Consider the following 17,371-nt stretch of genomic DNA (forward strand, 5'->3'; position numbering starts at 1 on the left):
TTCTTGGGAAGATAAACTAAGCACTTGGCAAATGTGGAGTCACTTAGCACTCATAAATATTAGTTCCCTTCATGAGGATTTTCCAGTTATTTGCCTTTATCTTTCTATTCTGTTTAAAGAATATTATTCTGTTTAAAATATACTCTTTTTTAAAATTTTTTGAGACAGAGTCTTGCTCTGTCACGCATGCTGGAGTACAGTGGCGGGATCTCAGCTCACTGCAGCCTCTGCCTCCCAGGTTCAAGTGATCTTGCCTCAGCCTCCCGAGCAGCTGGGACTACAGGTGCCCACCACCAAACCCAGCTAATTTTTGTATTTTTAGTAGAGATGGGGTCTCGCCATGGTGGGCCAGGCTGGTCTTGAACTTGTGGACTCAGGTAATCTGCCCACTTCGGCCTCCCAAAATGCTGGGATTACAGGCGGGAGCCACCACACCTGGCCTAAAATACATTAATTTTACATTTTAACCATTATTTACTTATTTGCCTTTATCCTTTTATACTGGTGCTTAAAAATAGATGTATGATACAAGTCACAGAAGTAATTAATTTTCTAGTAGCCATATTTAAAAAGTAAAAAGAAATAGATGAAATCCTTTTTAATATTTTATTTTATCAAATATATTCAAAATATTATCACTTCAACATGCAATCAATATAAAAATTGAGATGGTTTATATTTTTTCCATATTAATTTTTAAGAATCTGTTGTGTATTTTACACTCAGCACATCTCAATTTCTATGCTACCTTTTCATCCAAAATACTTGATCTACATTTAGATTTCAAAAAATTTATACTTGAAAACATATATACACAAACCCAAGTGGTTGCAAACATTCTTAAAAGTTTTGCTGCTTTTTTTTTTGGAGATAGAGTCTTGCTTTGTCGCCTAGGCTGGAGTGGAGTGGCATGATTTTGGCTCACTACAACCTCCACCTCCTGGGTTCAAGCAATTCTTGTGCCTCAGTCTCCCAAGAAGCTGAGATTACAGGCGCCCGCCACCATGCCTGGCTAATTTTTGTATTTTTGGTGGAGATGGGTTTTCACCATGTTGGCCAGGCTGCTTCAAACTCCTGGCCTCAAGTGATCCGCCTGCTTCGGCCTTCCAAAGAACTGGGATTACAGGCGTGAGCCATCATGCCTGCCCCAAAAGTTTTTCAATAACTGAATTGAATAGTAGTTTTTTAAATTGAAATTTAAATGAATAAGAAGAAAATTAAATCCTCATTTTCTAAGTTACACCAGCCACATTTCAAGTGCTCAACTGTCACGTGTGGCTTGTGACCACTATACTGGATGGCACAGTTTCATGCCATTTAAAATAAATTCTTAACAATCCTGTATTTCAGGCACTATTTATCTTACCAGTGTATGGATCCTAATATTCTAAAGTAAATAACAGTATTATAATGTTCTATCTCTGCATTCTAGAATACAACACATTATTTAAAGTTGGTGAGATTTTTTTACCTTTAAAAATACTCCTATCACAGCCAAACCATTTTCTTCCAGTGCTGCATCCTCAAAGTTTTCAAATTTGACTGCATTCCAATGCACTAAGTGCAGCTGAAACACCATGAAAAGAGGGTTAACACGTGACTACACAGGATCTCTCTAGAATAAAGCCCAGCCTCAGTCAACCTATGACATTTAAACATGTTTCCTCACCCAAAGTCAAGCCACTAAGAAAAGCATATGACAATCCAAAATGAGATAGAAACAAAGATCAGGGAGAAATTTAGGCAAGAACGGCAATTAATATTTATTTGGAATAAAAGGATTGGAAAAAAATAAAGTAAAATTCATATGGGAAACTGAGTCATATTTCAGTAAGGGATCAACATTTACTCATTCCCATTCTGATTTGCATGAAATACTAACAGCCAAAATCCATTTATTATCTAAATGAGAGAAAATGTTTATATACAGACAAATAAATTCTCCTTATGGGAATTAGACAAGAGTTGAAGACAGGTCAGGCACGGTGGCTCACACCTGTAATCCCTGCACTTTGGGAGGCCAAGGCCAGTGGATCACTTGAGGTCAAGAGATCGAGACTAGCCTGGCCAACATGGTGAAAACCCCGTCTCTACTTAAAAAAATACAAAAATTAGCCAGGCGTGATGGTGGGTGCCTGTAATCCCAGCTTCTCAGGAGGCTAAGGTTGAGGATCGCTTGAACCCAGGAGGTGGAGGGTGCAGTGAGCTGAGACTGCACCACTGTACACCAGTCTGAGTGACAGAGCAAGACTCCGTCTCAAAAAAAAAAAAAAAAGAAAAAAAAAAGAAAGCAGAATACTGATTGCCAGGAGTTGGAGGGAGGGTGAATGGGGCACTACTGTTTAACAGGTAAAATTTCAGTTTTGCAAGATGAAAGAATTTCTGGAGATAGATGGTGGTGATGATTGTATAATAATGGTAATGTACTTAATATAATACTATCTGTATTCTTAAAAATGGTTAATATGATACATTTCATATTATGTATATTTTACCACAATTTTTTAAAATTCCAATGAGTTCCATGCCATTGCTCACAAAGAGGTCAATACTATCATGAAGACAGTTTGATGTGTCCATGTTAACATGACACTGTTTCTTTAACTCCTTCCAAGACCACCAGATCTTGCTCTCACCTGATTTATCTGTAGAATCTTCAAATTCCACAAGGAAAGAGTACCCGTTATTCCAGATGTGGAGGCAGGTGGCTGGGTCATAAGAGATGGTGAGTGGTTTTAAGCCGGGATCATAAACACTGTCCCTCCACCGGATGTTGATGGGTGACTGTCGATCACCTGCAGGAACCAGGTCCATGCTCTCCCAGAGTGGATGCACTAGGAGAAAGCAGGTCAGGCTTTTATCAAGACTGTCCACTATCTAGCAGCACACACGAGACAATTCCACTTCTGGAGACCCTGTCAAGGCTAATGGAAACTAAGAGCTTTAGCAATTAGCCATTCAAGGCCTTAATCAGTTGAACAAAGCAAAGGCTAAAGACAAATCAGAAAGCACTGTGCAGAGGAACAGCATTCTGCCATCTTGAAAATCTAACTCGTCTCAGTCTGCCTACTAGGCTCACCTAAACCAAGTGCAATCAGTCCCGTGATAATAGTAAAATGCATGGAGATTAGTGCCATGTGGAAATAGGTATTCATAAATGAGTTTCTTTTCTTCATTGAGAATTTCCCAAGCCCTAAACCCTCAAACTAGCTCTAAATACAAATTAATTCAATTTTCAATTAACAGAGTTCTTTTTTTTCACCCTGTACATTCTAACACATGTAGACTTATGTAAAAAAAAAAAAATAAATGAGGGAAGAACTTTGAGAAAGGAAACATTCAATCAAGTATTGTCAGTGTTTAGTTGGCTGGTAGAAATAAAGGCTTGCATAGCCTGCATCCTGTAAGATGCTCACCCCACATAATTGTGGGTGCTGAGTTGAGTCCACCTCCTATGTAAGCAAACTCTGAGGACCAGGCAGCCATCCTGCAAAACCTGGGTAGAATATGAGCATCGCTAAGGTCCCTGGAGGTCGCAGTGTGTCACAGGGATGTGGAGATTATCTATTAAGGTGTACACATACAATTCATTCCCCACAGGCACTGATGACATTGCTGATGCTGATTTTCTTCCACAGAGTCAAGAACCAGGTTTCTGGAGCAAGCCCCTGTTAAGTATCAGCAGACTTGCTGATAACACAGATAGGCCTGTTGAGACCCCCATGTGTGATAAGCAGAACCAGTGTATATCAGTTTGGAGTGGTCCAGTTCCCTGTCCTTAGAAGTACCATGGATGGGTAGAATCAAGAACAACAGGAAAACTGGGAGAAACATGAATTGAGAGAAATCACCGCCAACGACCCTCTGCATCTCGCCCCACCACTAAGAATGGGTCTCTGGATTTGAGAAATAACTAGGCAGCTCCTACCCAGTCTAATCCCCGGAATACAGCAGGGACACCCTCTTGTTTCCATAAAAAACCAGAAACCTGCTTCTGGTTTACTCTGACAGGAGCGATAGTTCTCCTGTTCAGTAGCAACCCAAAGATAGAAGTCTAAAATCTTAGCTTTGGGTTTTTTTTGTGTGTGTGTGTGTAGGGGTAGGCAAAAGTGTCCTGGCAATATAGACAATGAGCTCTCTTGGGAGTGTCCAGACCAGTGATCTCCACAAGGAGAGTGCCTATAGCCCCAGAGGATATTTGGCAATGCCTGGAGACATTTTGGATCGTCACAACTGGAAAAGGGTGCTAGTGCCATCTAGTGGACAGATGCCAGGGATGCTGCTAAACACTCTACAAAGCACAGGAGGAAGCCAACACTGCGAAGAATTATCCATCCCCAAATGTGCCCCAGTTGAGAATCCCAGTCTACAGAAACTCCGAATATTCTTCTTTTCTTTTTTCCTATTTCTCCCTGTAACACAGTATTCTCTTATCTCCAAAGAGATCTGAACCTAATTTTAAAAATTAACTTCAACTTTTACTATAGACTAAAGGGTACACATGCAGGTTTGGTATATGAAGTGACACTGAGGCTTGGGGTCCCAATGGTCCTGTCGCCCTAGCTAGTGAGCATAGTACCCAACAGGTTGAACCTAGTGTTTTTATTTTTCTTAGTATGAAAGAATTCCTTGCAGAAGAACAAGAATTTTCTGTTTTAGGAGCCAAAAATTAAAAATGCATTTGAACTGGCACAATATTTCAATATTATAATCTGATCAGAATGCAGATTCCTTCTAGAAAGCCCTTGAAAGGCCCTGATTCTATTTTTAAAGATTCCTGAAACAAAGAGACTACACCTCTTCGCCTCTGAAACACTCAGACTGTGGTTGATAATTTCAGAATTCACACTCTTCAAAGCCATTCAATGAGGGTCTCCTGTGAAAAACAGGGAAGAACTGGAGTGGTGATCAGGTCCCTAAGACGATGCCTTGGTCACCTTTAATTGTCCCCCATCTTATTCATGAAATAGGAAGTATCAACATTCACACCCATTCAAATGCCTCAATCGCTCTTTAATGGCCATAATGCTACGATCAATTTATGCCCTTGAGTTTACAAGTTCAGTTTCCAGAAGGTTTTCTTTCCTCATATTCACCTCCCCTTTTTTAAACAAAGACCATCTAGGCTAGACCATCCAAACCACTGTGGAGGGAGGCGGTCCTTGGTCACTATCCTCCAATTGAAGCCAACTTTTTGCCAAGGGCTTGTTTTGCTAATGATAAGCTCACACTTTTCCTCTCCTCTTCCCTTCTACCATTTTAACAAAAATACAGATAGAATGGTTTCTTGGCAGTTGTCATACTTTCCTTCAAAACAGGAAGATGATGACAAAGCATTCTAACAAAGGCTTCATTTTCAGGTTTTTCTTATATGTAGAAAATGAAATTGTGACTATTGCAATCATGGTTTAAGTGAGCAAAGGGCACTCTGTCATTAAAAAGGTGTCAATAATCCGTCACTGATGAGCCACAAAACTCCTTTAGATTTCATGATGAGGATGCACTTGGTCTTAGTTCTTATTTATATGCCTAGTCCTGGGTTTGATTTATTTTATGCTTGCACCACCTATTTCTCTAGCCTGTTGTGTGTCCCTGGGCTGTTCAAATGTAGAAAGCTCATTTCTGCCTCAAGCCCCTCAGTTTCTGATTCTCCTCCTCTGCTGGAATCAATTTCCCCTCATTCCACTTGGTGCTGGCTCCTGTTGCCTTTTCACCTCCTCTCCTCTTTGACTACCCTCTTATAACATGATAGGACTCTGGTTTTGTCCTTCACAACATTATTACATGGGTATAGTTATAATTATATGCATACGCGCTTAGTCATAGGCCTCCCCCACTGCTCTGCAAGCAAGCTGGCTTTCAACTACTACAGTGGATCGAATTAATTAGATGAAGTGTATCACTGAAGAAGTTTGCTTCTTTTTGCTTTATTTCCCATTACCCTCACGGATCACAGTATTTTTCTTTAACAATCGTTCAGATTTATCTCTTCCTCGCCTTGCCCAGACCACTAGCCTAGTTCAGAACTCTATGCCGCAGACTTCACACAAAGCTTCTTGGTCACTTGTCCTCTTTTCTCACTTCCCTGTACCCCCTGAGTTCAGCCACTCAGCAGTTTTCCCAAATTACCAGCTTTGTCAGGGTGCTCCTGTGCTAAAGACAGTACATCAAGTGGAAACTTCTGTGTCCAAGTGCCTGTGTTTTTTTCTATTAGTACACCCCTCACTCATCTAATCATTTCTCCTCATTCTTTCCAAACCCTGGTGTTCCCATGATGCCCCCTTGGTCAATCCTAAACGAGTGGTGCTGTAAAACACCCAACAGGCTTTGAAGATGTGGTACAAAGTAAAGAATGTAAACTCAGTAATAATTGTTATATGGATCACATGTTAAAGTGATAATATCCTGGATATACTGGGTTAAATAAAATGTTATTGAAATTAATTTTGCCGATTTTCTTTTCCCCCTTTCTAATGTGACTATTAGAAAACTGAGAATTACATATGTGGCTCGCATTATATGTCTATAGGACAATGCTGCCCTATACCCTCATGTGCTTTTTATCTGGTCCCTTGCTATGTACTGCCCTTCTTATGAGGGATGTGCTATTTCCTCATGTAACTGAAGACCATCTGTGTAGGCCTTGTGCAGTGATGGGATACACAGGGAACCTCCGTATGACTTGGCTGAGGATGATCGCAGAATCACAAATTGCCTTGTTAGAGCATCATCGGAACTGTAAAAGGCACTTGGATGCCGAGTACATTAGCCCCAGGATACACAGGATATCCTAAAAGCCCACATTTCCTGGTGGTCAGTTCCAGGGCTAATGGTCAGTCCCAGGCTCCTAATCCTCCCATTGCTTCTCTTGAAAGTTAATGAAAGACAACACAGTCTGAGGCATCCCAGCCTCTACCAGGGGTCCTTAGGAAGATACTGCAAGACAAGCCTTTTAAATCGACTGTCCTCATCTGTACAAACCCCCGTGACCAGTTTACCTATATTACAAACCTGCACACATACCCCTGAACTTAAAATAAAAGTTAAATTAAAAAAAAAAAAACAAACTATTGTTCTCCAGGCTTTGGTTCTTCAAAATTAATTGGAAAAATAATAGAACTTTATAACGCAGTTCAGTTATAATATAGATCACAGTGCTGTCAAATACAACTTTCTCTATAGATGAAAATGTCCAGTATGGTAAGTTGTAGGCACATGAGGCTATAAAATGTTAATGCATTTAAATTTACATGTAAATACCCACAATGGCTACATTTAATTATGGCTACATTTTAGACAGAGGCATTCTAGTCCAAGTTATCCTAAAAGGAAATGTTTCTTTTCTAAAAGTAGGGAGATCACAAACATTAAGAATCATTGGAATAAATATTAAATTTGTACTATTTACATTATAGCTGATACTCTTTATATGTAATTAAATTAAGAATTAACATTATCAAATTAATTTCCCTATGGTCCAAGATCTCATGCTTAAATCTTTTTTTTTTTTTTGAGACTAAGTCTTGCTTTGTCACCAGGCTGGAGTGCAGTGGTATAATCTCAGCTCACTGCAACCTCCGCCTTCCGGGTTCAAGCGATTCCCCTGCCTCAGTCACCCAAAGAGCTGGGACTACAGGTGCGTACCACCAAGCCTGGCTAATTTTTTGTATTTTAGTAGAGATGGGGTTCACCATGTTGGCCAGGATGATCTTGACCTCCTGACCTCGTGATCTGCCTGCCTTAGACTCCCAAAGTGCTGGAATTACAGGCGTGAGACACCGTGCCCAGACGCCTAAATCTTTTCATGTGATCATTATGCTAAATTTCATTAGATGATACACTAAGTGAAACTGATTTTATTTTCATATTGGATAACAGGTATAGGCCTTTATCTTTATCTTGTTATATTACAAGTCCCCAAAGTTAGGACTATCAACAGTTACTGTCTGCTACTTGAGATAACAGCAAACAGCAATCTGAGTTGACAGCTAAAGATTATCTGTAGGGAGCACTGGGAGCAAAGATATGAGCACAGGGCACAGGGCTGACCTGAAATGCTGCTTTCTGGAATTTGTCACCAACCTCCTACTTTCATTCACTCTTTATTCTGTTTTGCCTCCTCTTAAAATGGTCAGACTTAGACATCTGAGGCAGGCACTGAGCCTATGATGATGATAACAATCGTAGTACTATAAAGAAAAGAACAACTGAGTTTCTTTTCTTTCTTTTTCTTTCCTTTTTGAGACAGAGTCTCACTCTGTTGCCTAGGCTGGATGGAGTACAGGTTCCGGCTCACTGCAACCTGTGCCTCCCAGGTTCAAGTGATTCTCCTGCCTCAGCCTCCTGAGTAGCTGAGACTACAGGCATGCACCACCATGCCTGGCTAATTTTTGTATTTTTAGTAGAGATGAGGTTTCACTACGTTGGCCAGGCTGGTCTCCAACTCCAGACCTCAGGTGATCTGCCCTCCTAGGCCTCCCGGATGAGCCACCGTACCTGGCCTCACAACTGAGTTTGTAACCGTCAAGAATCTCGGGTCATTCTTGGTCACAGGTGTACGCTAACCTTCCACTGGGGTACTGAGCTTTCAGAAACAATGAGAATTGTATTTGCAACTGAGCAGATGAGGGTCCAGAATATAGGAATAGGACCTGTTCAAAAGCCCAGGGGAACAAAGACCACACTATTCTTCATGGGGCAAACAGGTTGGAACAGTGAAATACACCACAAACAAAATCAAATGTTGACTGGCACCTGTTTTTTCTAGTAAGTTAGAAACAAGGACACGTCATATAATATAGCTAATTAATCAAGGGAACCCCACCTCCTCGGGGGACCACTGTTTGGTTTCTGTTGGCACTTTTAAAAGCAGCAAACTATCCTAATGACATAGGCTGACTGGACTTTAGGCATTTAACTTTCAACTTTCTGTAAATAAAGACAAACAAACTAAAGATCAAGGCAAAAACCCCACACTCACACAAAACGTTAGTAACTAGATAAACATGACTAAATTTTTTCCATGTTAAGCCTTAGAATGTACAGTGCCAGGGGTTGGAATAAGCCAGTTTGGGTAGGATGTGGGCACATCCAGCAACCATAAATTTGTTATGAACCCGGCCAACTCGTTTCAATGTTGGGAGAAAACAAAATAATATAAATAAAAAATAAAAATTATAATAAAAAATATTTCTGAAGCAGTTTTAAGGCAATGTATCCAGCTAGAACAACATTATTAATGGAATTCCTTTTCTTCTGTGCACGGAGGTTCTCAGATCCTGAAACAGGCCAATATTTGAAAATGATGTAAATTCATTGTGAAGAGTAGAAAATATATTTAAAAAACTAAAAGATATACTTAGCCAATTCATTAAACACATCTCTCCAACATCACAGACATCTCTCCTGTCATCTCAGTGGTTCTCTCCCAGGGTCATTTTGCCCTCCCTCCGGGGGAACATTTAGCAATGTCTTGATATGTATCTCAATGTGATCATTTGGGGAGTGCTACTGGCAAGAGATCAGGGATGCCATTCAACATCTAGTGAGCAAAGAGCACCCCCACACCACAGAATGATCCATCCCCAGTGGCCATCGTGCCACAGTGCAGAATCCCTGCAACATCCAGACGCGGATAGTACCTTGTATTTCCAGGAGGGGAATGAGATGAGAAAGACTTGAGGAAGACCATCTGCTGCGTCACATGATCTTCTGTGTTTACAGCAGAGCACACACTTGCAAACCAGTCAGCTAGAATTAACTCTGCAATTCTTAACTCTGGACAGAATATTCTCAAGCATGAAGCCACTGAACTGCTTGTCAACACTCATGTGCAGCTTCCAGCAATTTAAGATTCACAGAAATAATTTGCAGTTTGTGGATCAACCTTAGTAAAAAGACAACTGCTAACAAGAAATAATAAAGAACAGGTTCCAGAATATCTGAAATCTTCTCTAGTTTCTGCATGACATCATTTTAACATTTTAACATTTGCCAAGAAAGAAGGTTCCACATTTATTTTACTGGATAGAGAAACAGTTATTCTCACAGTCCATAAGGCATATAATCTTACACTGGAATGTCAATGACATCACAGCTACAAATGCTTAACACGTGATTTTTATAAAACCAACAAGGCTTTTCTCCTCTCTTTAATGAAATAGTGTACTCACAGGCTTATTTCTGGATTCTGTAAGTGCAAGTACAGAGGCTGCAGGATGGCCTGGGTCTTGGAATCTGGAAGGTTCTCCACAGCAATTTGCATGGAGACACAGGACGAATGACCCTCAGGCTGTTAATCACCAGAATCTTTACCCTGAAACCTTGATCAGTTCCCAAACAACTTGCAGGAATCCAATAACCTAGAGGGAAGAGGGCAGAGGAGCAAAAGCTATAAACAATAGAGACTTAAGATCATGGGAAAACTTCTAAGTAGGACAATATTCAGACTAGTAATACATACCCTTACGTGGAGGGGAGGGCAAATGGGAGTCAGTTATCCCTTCTGTTCCTCAAACTCATTGGTCACCCAAGATGACAAACCCATTTGCTTTCCCTCACATTCACTTGGTGCTCCTGCCCACCCACCAGCCATATGGACTTGTTCTTCCAATTCCTGTCTTTCCCTCCAGCCTGTGCAGATGCTCTTCCTTTCCTGGACTCTTCCTCCATCTGTGCCTGGTGAATCCCTACCCCCACTTCAGGTGACTGACACCACCATCACTTCCTCAAAGCTTCCCCAACCAAGTGCTCACCAGGTCAGCCCAGAACCTGCCTCGTGGTCCCAGTGCTTATGGTAGTTGAATTAATATCTGACCAGGAATGTACTTTAAGACTGCATCCTCTCCAGTATCTAAGTCCCACAGTGGTAGGGACCACGTCTGCCTTGATCAGAGCTGCATCTCTTACGGACACAGTGCCTCATTCAAAATAGGTGCTGGGAGTACTAGCCGAGTGACCTAAGCAGGCTCCCTTGGTGACAAAGGCGTTGGTCCTAACTTCAAGAACCAAGAACTGTGCCATGCTGCCAGCACACTCTGAGACAGTACTAGGGGTCTTTCCTTTTCTCAAACGCCGCCATCACCCATTTGTAGGGGTGTTTATACTTTTTTTTTTTTTTGAGACGGAGTTTCGCTCTTGTTACCCAGGCTGGAGTGCAATGACGCGATCTTGGCTCACTGCAACCTCCGCCTCCTGGGTTCAGGCAATTCTCCTGCCTCAGCCTCCTGAGTAGCTGGGATTACATACACGCGCCACCATGCCCCGCTAATTTTTTGTATTTTTTTTTTTTAGTAGAGACGGGGTTTCACCATGTTGACCAGGATGGTCTCGATCTCTTGACCTCGTGATCCACCCGCCTCGGCCTCCCAAAGTGCTGGGATGTTTATACTTTTAAAACACTTTTAAATATTTCTCCTTTGAGAGGAGGGTCTCATATCCCTATCTAAAAGATCCAAAGGACCCCCCCAAATCCTGCCTGATCTAAAAGAGGACCCTCCCTGAATATGAACCTCATCTAGTCTCACAGGGCTGGGATTCTGCCAGTTAGCACTTTCATTTCAAACTATATTGTCATTTCTTTTGCTCCAAGCACAGTGGTGGTGCTATGATGCAAAGATGACCAAGGCTTGAACTCTATCTTCCAGGTACCTAATTTCTCCCTTAGGAGCCTCTTGAAATGCACATACTATGGATAAGAAAAACACAGAGCAAATCACAGCAGGGTGTTTTTGCCACCTCAGATTCTGCCTTCTCTTGCCAAAAGAAGGGCTCTCAGCAGTATGGCCATGCTGGGGTGGTGGTGGGGGTTGGGGTAGGTGGGAACAGGTGGTGTCAAAAGGCACAAACATAGGAGTTGAGGGGCACTAGAGTCACATTTCTCTTACAAATCTGAACTTTATTTCTTCATACCATCTTTCCAAGAAGAGTGTAAGATACAAAACCCACATCATGGTCCCCAGTGATGCTGAGCAAGGAGGCAAATATTGTGCTTTCACCCTCCCCTCTTTGTGCACATTCCTGCTAGTAATTGGCTGTGAACTAGCTCTTCTCCTCTGTACTGCTGTCCTTGACCTTCCTCCATCCGAGCTAGAGAGGAGGCTACACCTATGTGAAAGGTGGGAGAATCATCTCTGTGTGCATTGTGAAATGAAGCACAGCAGGGTGAGAAGCCAGTCTTTCAGCACAGTGCCATGAGCTTTGCTTTGCGTACGCATCACTTTGCTAATGTGTGCTGAACTCAGGGAGCCAGAGATGTGCGGCCATTACATTAAAGGGGACTGGTTGGAAGTCAGTGAATCCCATGGAGGTTCCTTATCTCTAGGCCTAACTCCCTGCCTGAGGTCTTTAGGCCAATGTATTAGCCTGTTATAAAGTACTATAGACTGGGTGGCTTAAACATTTTTGTTGTCTTGGCTGGGTGCAGTGGTTTACGCCTGTAATCCTAGCATTTTGGGAGGACGCGGTGGGCAGATCATGAAGTCAGGAGTTCAAGACTAGCCTGGCCAACATAGTGAAACCAAGCCTCTACTAAAAATACAAAAATTAGCCAGGCATGGTGGCGAGTGCCTGTGGTCTCAGCTACTCAGGAGGCTGAGGCAAGAGAAGTGCTTGAACCCGGGAGATGGAGGTTGCAGTGAGCCGAGATTGCGCCACTGCACTCCAGCTTGGGCAACAGAGTGAGACTTCATCTAAAAACACACACACACACACACACACACACACACACACACACACACAATTTGTTGTCTCATGGTTTTGAAGGCCAAAATCTAGAAATCTGAGGTCCAAGTTCTTTGCAGGGTTCCTTCCGAGAGCAATGAAAGATCTGTTCCAGGCCTTTCTACTTGGATAACTTTATGTGCCAACTTGGCTAGGTCATAGTACCCAGATATTTGGTCAAATAGCACTTTAAATGTCACTGTGAATGTATTTTTTAGATAAGATTAACATTTAAATCAGTAGACTTGGAATAAAGCTGATTACCCTTCATGTGGGTGGGCCCTACCCAATCAGTCTTCAGTGAAAAAAAGACAGGTCCCCTGAGGAAGAGGAAATTCTACCTCCGGACTGCCTTTGGACTGGAGCTGTGCACCAGTTTGTGCTCACAATCCAGTCTGAATGTGTCCCCAAAGTTCATGTGTTGGAAACTTAATCCGCAATGTGAGTGTCGAGAGGTGATTAAATCATGAGGGCTCTCCCCTCATGAATGGATTAATACCATTACTGGGGGGAGCTGATTAGTTTCTGAGGTAGTGGGTTCCTGATAAAAGGACAAACTTGGCCTCCTTCCCCTCCCTCCCTCCTTCTTCACCCCCAACCACTCCCACCCCTCACATGCACATGCTCTTGCCCTTCTGCCTTGTGCTATGGGATGATGCAAGAGGGCCCTCACTAGATGCTGAGCAGATGCTGCACCTTGCCCTTAGACTTCCCAGCCTCCAGAATCATGAGCCACATAAATTTCTGTTCATTATAAATTATCCAGTGTCAGGTATTCTGTTATAGCACAAAACAGAATAAGACAGGCTGTAATATGAACGTTCCCTGGTTTCTAGCATGATGGCCTGTACTGCAAATTTCAGATTTGTCAACCCCTACATTCACAAACCAGTTTTTAAAAATAAATCTCTCTAAACACACACATACATACACACACTTAATAAACTTTGCTTTTGGTAATTCCTTGGCTTGTGTCAGCATTAAGTCCAATTTTCATAAGCCTTTCTCATCTCATCTGTGTCCAAATTTCCCCTTTAATTAAGGACACCAGCTATATTGGACTAGAGGCCACCCTAATGACTGTCATTACCTCAATAAAGACCCAATCTTCACATGAGGTCACATTCTGAGGTACTGGGGCTTAAGACTTAAACGTATGAATTTGAAATGGGAGGGTGCAATTCAACTCGTAACAGCCAGTGACACCTAAAGTATGTCTGCATTGCCTAAAAGGTGTTGACAATTCTCAAAGTAAAAATCACTTTTGTTTAGTTTTATCTGTGTTTGTGTAAATACAGTTTTTAGTGAGAGCGTGGATGCCAAAATGTCTAAGGAGATGAGAAATTACCTTGCTGAAGCCATGTAAAAGTCTGGCTCAGGATTTAAAAGACAGACTGCCAATAAGCTTTAAATATCTTACCTTGATAGTACCTGGAGCCAGGTAAGAGCATCTAGTTTTTAAATAACTTCACTATCTGAATTCACTTAGCAGGTTTAAACAGCAATAGACCATGGGTCAACTGAATTTACAATCTGTTTTCCCCTTACTACGGCAAACTTCAAACTTGTACCAAAAAAGGTGAGAATAAATCACCTATACATCCAATACTCTATTTCAACAATTACCAGTTTGTGGCTGGATAGGGCCTAGGAGAGCTAAGCCTTCTGTGCTATCACTGATTAGTCATGTATGCCTTGGATATTACTAACATATTCTTTTTCTGTTGTTTTGCAGCCTTAGAAATGTGTGAAAAAAAGATTCTAAAAGTCTTTAAATGTCATTCATAAGCAATGTATTTATTAAATGCCTCATAGCTTGAACTCTGCCTGATTAAGCGACTTACACAAAATAGACAGCAAAAGTACTAACAAAAGGTTACAATTATATTGAAAAATTCCTTGATTGGCATCAGACTGACTCTTCATTTTCTCAACTCCTGATTTCAAAAGAAAGCCTGCCTTTTGCAATTTCCTGAAATTTAAATTAGAGATTACGCTGCTATGTCTTAAGAAAGCTTAGCTTCCTCCTGTCACTCACTTCTTCCTTGAGAGCGTGATCCCAATCTGAGGTTGCCAAAGGTTTCAAAATATATTTCTAATACTTGATTTGTGTGTTGCAACTAACTGCCCCAGTGTGGCCAGTGATGTGATTAATTTCCCTTTTTCCACCAGATTTTCCTAATATTCATACGCACTCAGAAGGCACTCAACCTTTATTGTATTCCAACTGTGAGCCGTGGCAGCCTTTCTGCCTGGCTCCATGAACAGGGCAGCTACGTATAGGCACTGAGAATGGTGCCCTTGCTGTTTTGGCCTTTCGGTTAATTCCAGTCCAGGTACTGATTTAAAATAACCCAGAAAGTTTTTCATTTCCAAAATATTCAAGAATAGTGCAGTTTTTCACTAAGTCCCTGAAGACAGGGGAGGTAGGGTGAACTCTGGTTCACTGGGGACTCTAATGCAGGCTGCGAACAGCGACTCCTCTGTGAGATGCACAGGGGCAACTTTTCTCACCAGAGATTTCTGACTATTCTCCATACTTCAGCAAGACTTTCAAAGTGCAAAGTGGAAATGGTCAGATTATCAGTAAAGGAAGAAGGGGAAGCAGAAAGCAATGTGGTATTCAGTGGCTAATGTCAGGCCTCCATGTGCAAGCCCGTACCCAGAAAGTCTAAAGTCCTGCCAGCCTCGGCTGATCACCCCCCACTGCCTGCCTGCATTCGCCATTATCCCTGATCACCCTGCAGAGCTTCCCCATACATAAGCTTCCCCTCACCCCACCCTGCCATCTTAACTGTTACTATGATAATGTGAATACTCCTCACCCAACCCTGCCATCTTAACTACTATTACACCTTACCCCATCCGCCACTGTAACTGAACTTATGGTAATGTATAATCCCTGCCCCTACCCCCACCACTGTAACTGATCTTACTCTGTAACTTTCCACTGCCCATCCCAAACCTATAAAACCAACTCCTATCCCACTGTCCTTTGCTAACGCCCTTTTTGGCCTTAGCCCACCTGCACCCAGGTGAATAAACAGCTATGTTGCTCACACAAAGCCTGTCTGGAGGATCTCGTCATTCAAAGAGCGCGTTTTTAATAGCTAACACAGAGCATATAAACAAATTGAGGTGTATGCATCTTCGTTAACTCCTTTCCCAAGCTTTTCCAGCAAAAGTAAATGTGAGGGAAGTACACTGATATTAATACTAACGCGTTTCCAGCAGCCTCAGAGCAGTAGCATTTAACGTTGAATATCACACAGAATCCCAGCCACCAAAAATGTCTTTATTTTGGAGGTTCCTCTCCTCCAGCTCTGGGGCAGGGCACATCAGAAAAACTCAGATTTGTCCACGGGACACAACTGTGCTTCTGATCTACTCTGGGGGTGGCTGTGTATGTCCATAGTCCCTGGCATTGTCAGGTGGGAACATCAACAATGTAGACCCGAGGGAGTCCCATCTTCCTGCTCCTCGGTTTCTGGAAATGCACTCCTCTCATCCCGCAAAGTCTCTGGTAAAGCTGTTCTACCTTTTAATAGAATCCTAAAAGGGTGTCTGGTGACCCCCTTTGTGGAGAAAGAGAGCTAGAGTGGGGAAGTGGCAATTCCCCCGCGGCCACCCTCCCACTCCCATTCCTCAGAGAAGCCCCGTCGGGACCCGGGCCAGCCTCGCGGAACCAAAAGCTTTTCTGCCTCCAGGGCCCATAGCGGCACCCAATCATGTTGGCGGCAAGGGGGGCAGTTCCTGCCCTTTCAGGCATACCACGCCCCGCTGCTGACCACGCTCCTCATTGTTTCCCGCCCTTACCCGAACGACTTGCCTGAGCCACAACCTCTTTGTTCTCTCCTGGGACCCAAGGCTCCTGCAGGCGGCCATCTTGGCCACGCCCCCTCACCTTTAGCCACGTCCCCTACGCAGCAAACGTCATTTCGTCATTCCAGGCTACACCCCTTTCAGTTCCGCTTCCGTCCCCGACCCAGGCTCAAATCTCGCTCTGGCCACGGTTCCCCAGCGTCGGAGCCCAGACCTACTCTCCGCTCTGGCTACACATCTCCTGTCTGCCGCGCACCTGCATGGTAACTTGCCCACTCCTGTGCCCTCCGCCTGCTCCACCACCTTTGTTACGCCCCTCAGAACAAGGCACGCCCACACGTAAGGACCGCGCCCCCACGTTCGAGGCACGTCTCTGCGTTCCGCCTACGTCATGCCCTTACTTTCCTTTTCGCGCTACGTCCCCTCCCGGTCACTATTCCGCGGCCCGCCTCTCCAACTGTGGCCACTTTTGCACTCTTCGCCCAGTCCACGCCTCTGAGTGCAGTTCGTTTCACATACCAGTGATCGCCTACCCCCATCTCCCTCCCTTGGGCCCACGTCCCTACTCTCCTCCGCCTGAGGCCGCCCCTCCCGCGGATTCGACCATCTTTTTTACACCCTTGCGACTACTTTACGCCCTACACGTCAAGGCTAAGGTCCACTTGTTCAGGTCACGCCCCTGCGGTACGCCTGGGCTACGCCACTTCCGCTAAGCTTTGCAGCATGCACTCCTCACTGGCGGGGCCATTCCCTCGTTGGCTAAGCTTTTCCTTTCTCTCGGAATAGGCCAGACCCCTCTTGTACGCATCACTTCCCTTCCTGCATTCCA

General features: G+C 43.2%; 1 long non-coding RNA gene across 1 annotated transcript; it reads right to left on the minus strand.

The window, feature by feature from the left end:
* Window positions 1-2,719: 2,719 nt before the first annotated feature.
* On the minus strand, window positions 2,720-16,631 carry LOC105705061 (uncharacterized). The gene is made up of 3 exons (XR_010338166.1): window positions 16,550-16,631; window positions 10,173-10,361; window positions 2,720-2,834 (listed from the first exon to the last, which is right to left on the minus strand). It is a non-coding gene; the product is annotated as an uncharacterized LOC105705061 (long non-coding RNA).
* Window positions 16,632-17,371: the final 740 nt, after the last annotated feature.

This window comes from Aotus nancymaae, unplaced genomic scaffold, assembly GCF_030222135.1.
Source record: "Aotus nancymaae isolate 86718 unplaced genomic scaffold, 86718_ANA_hifiasm-v0.15.2.pri h1tg000058l, whole genome shotgun sequence".
NCBI lineage: Eukaryota > Metazoa > Chordata > Mammalia > Primates > Aotidae > Aotus > Aotus nancymaae.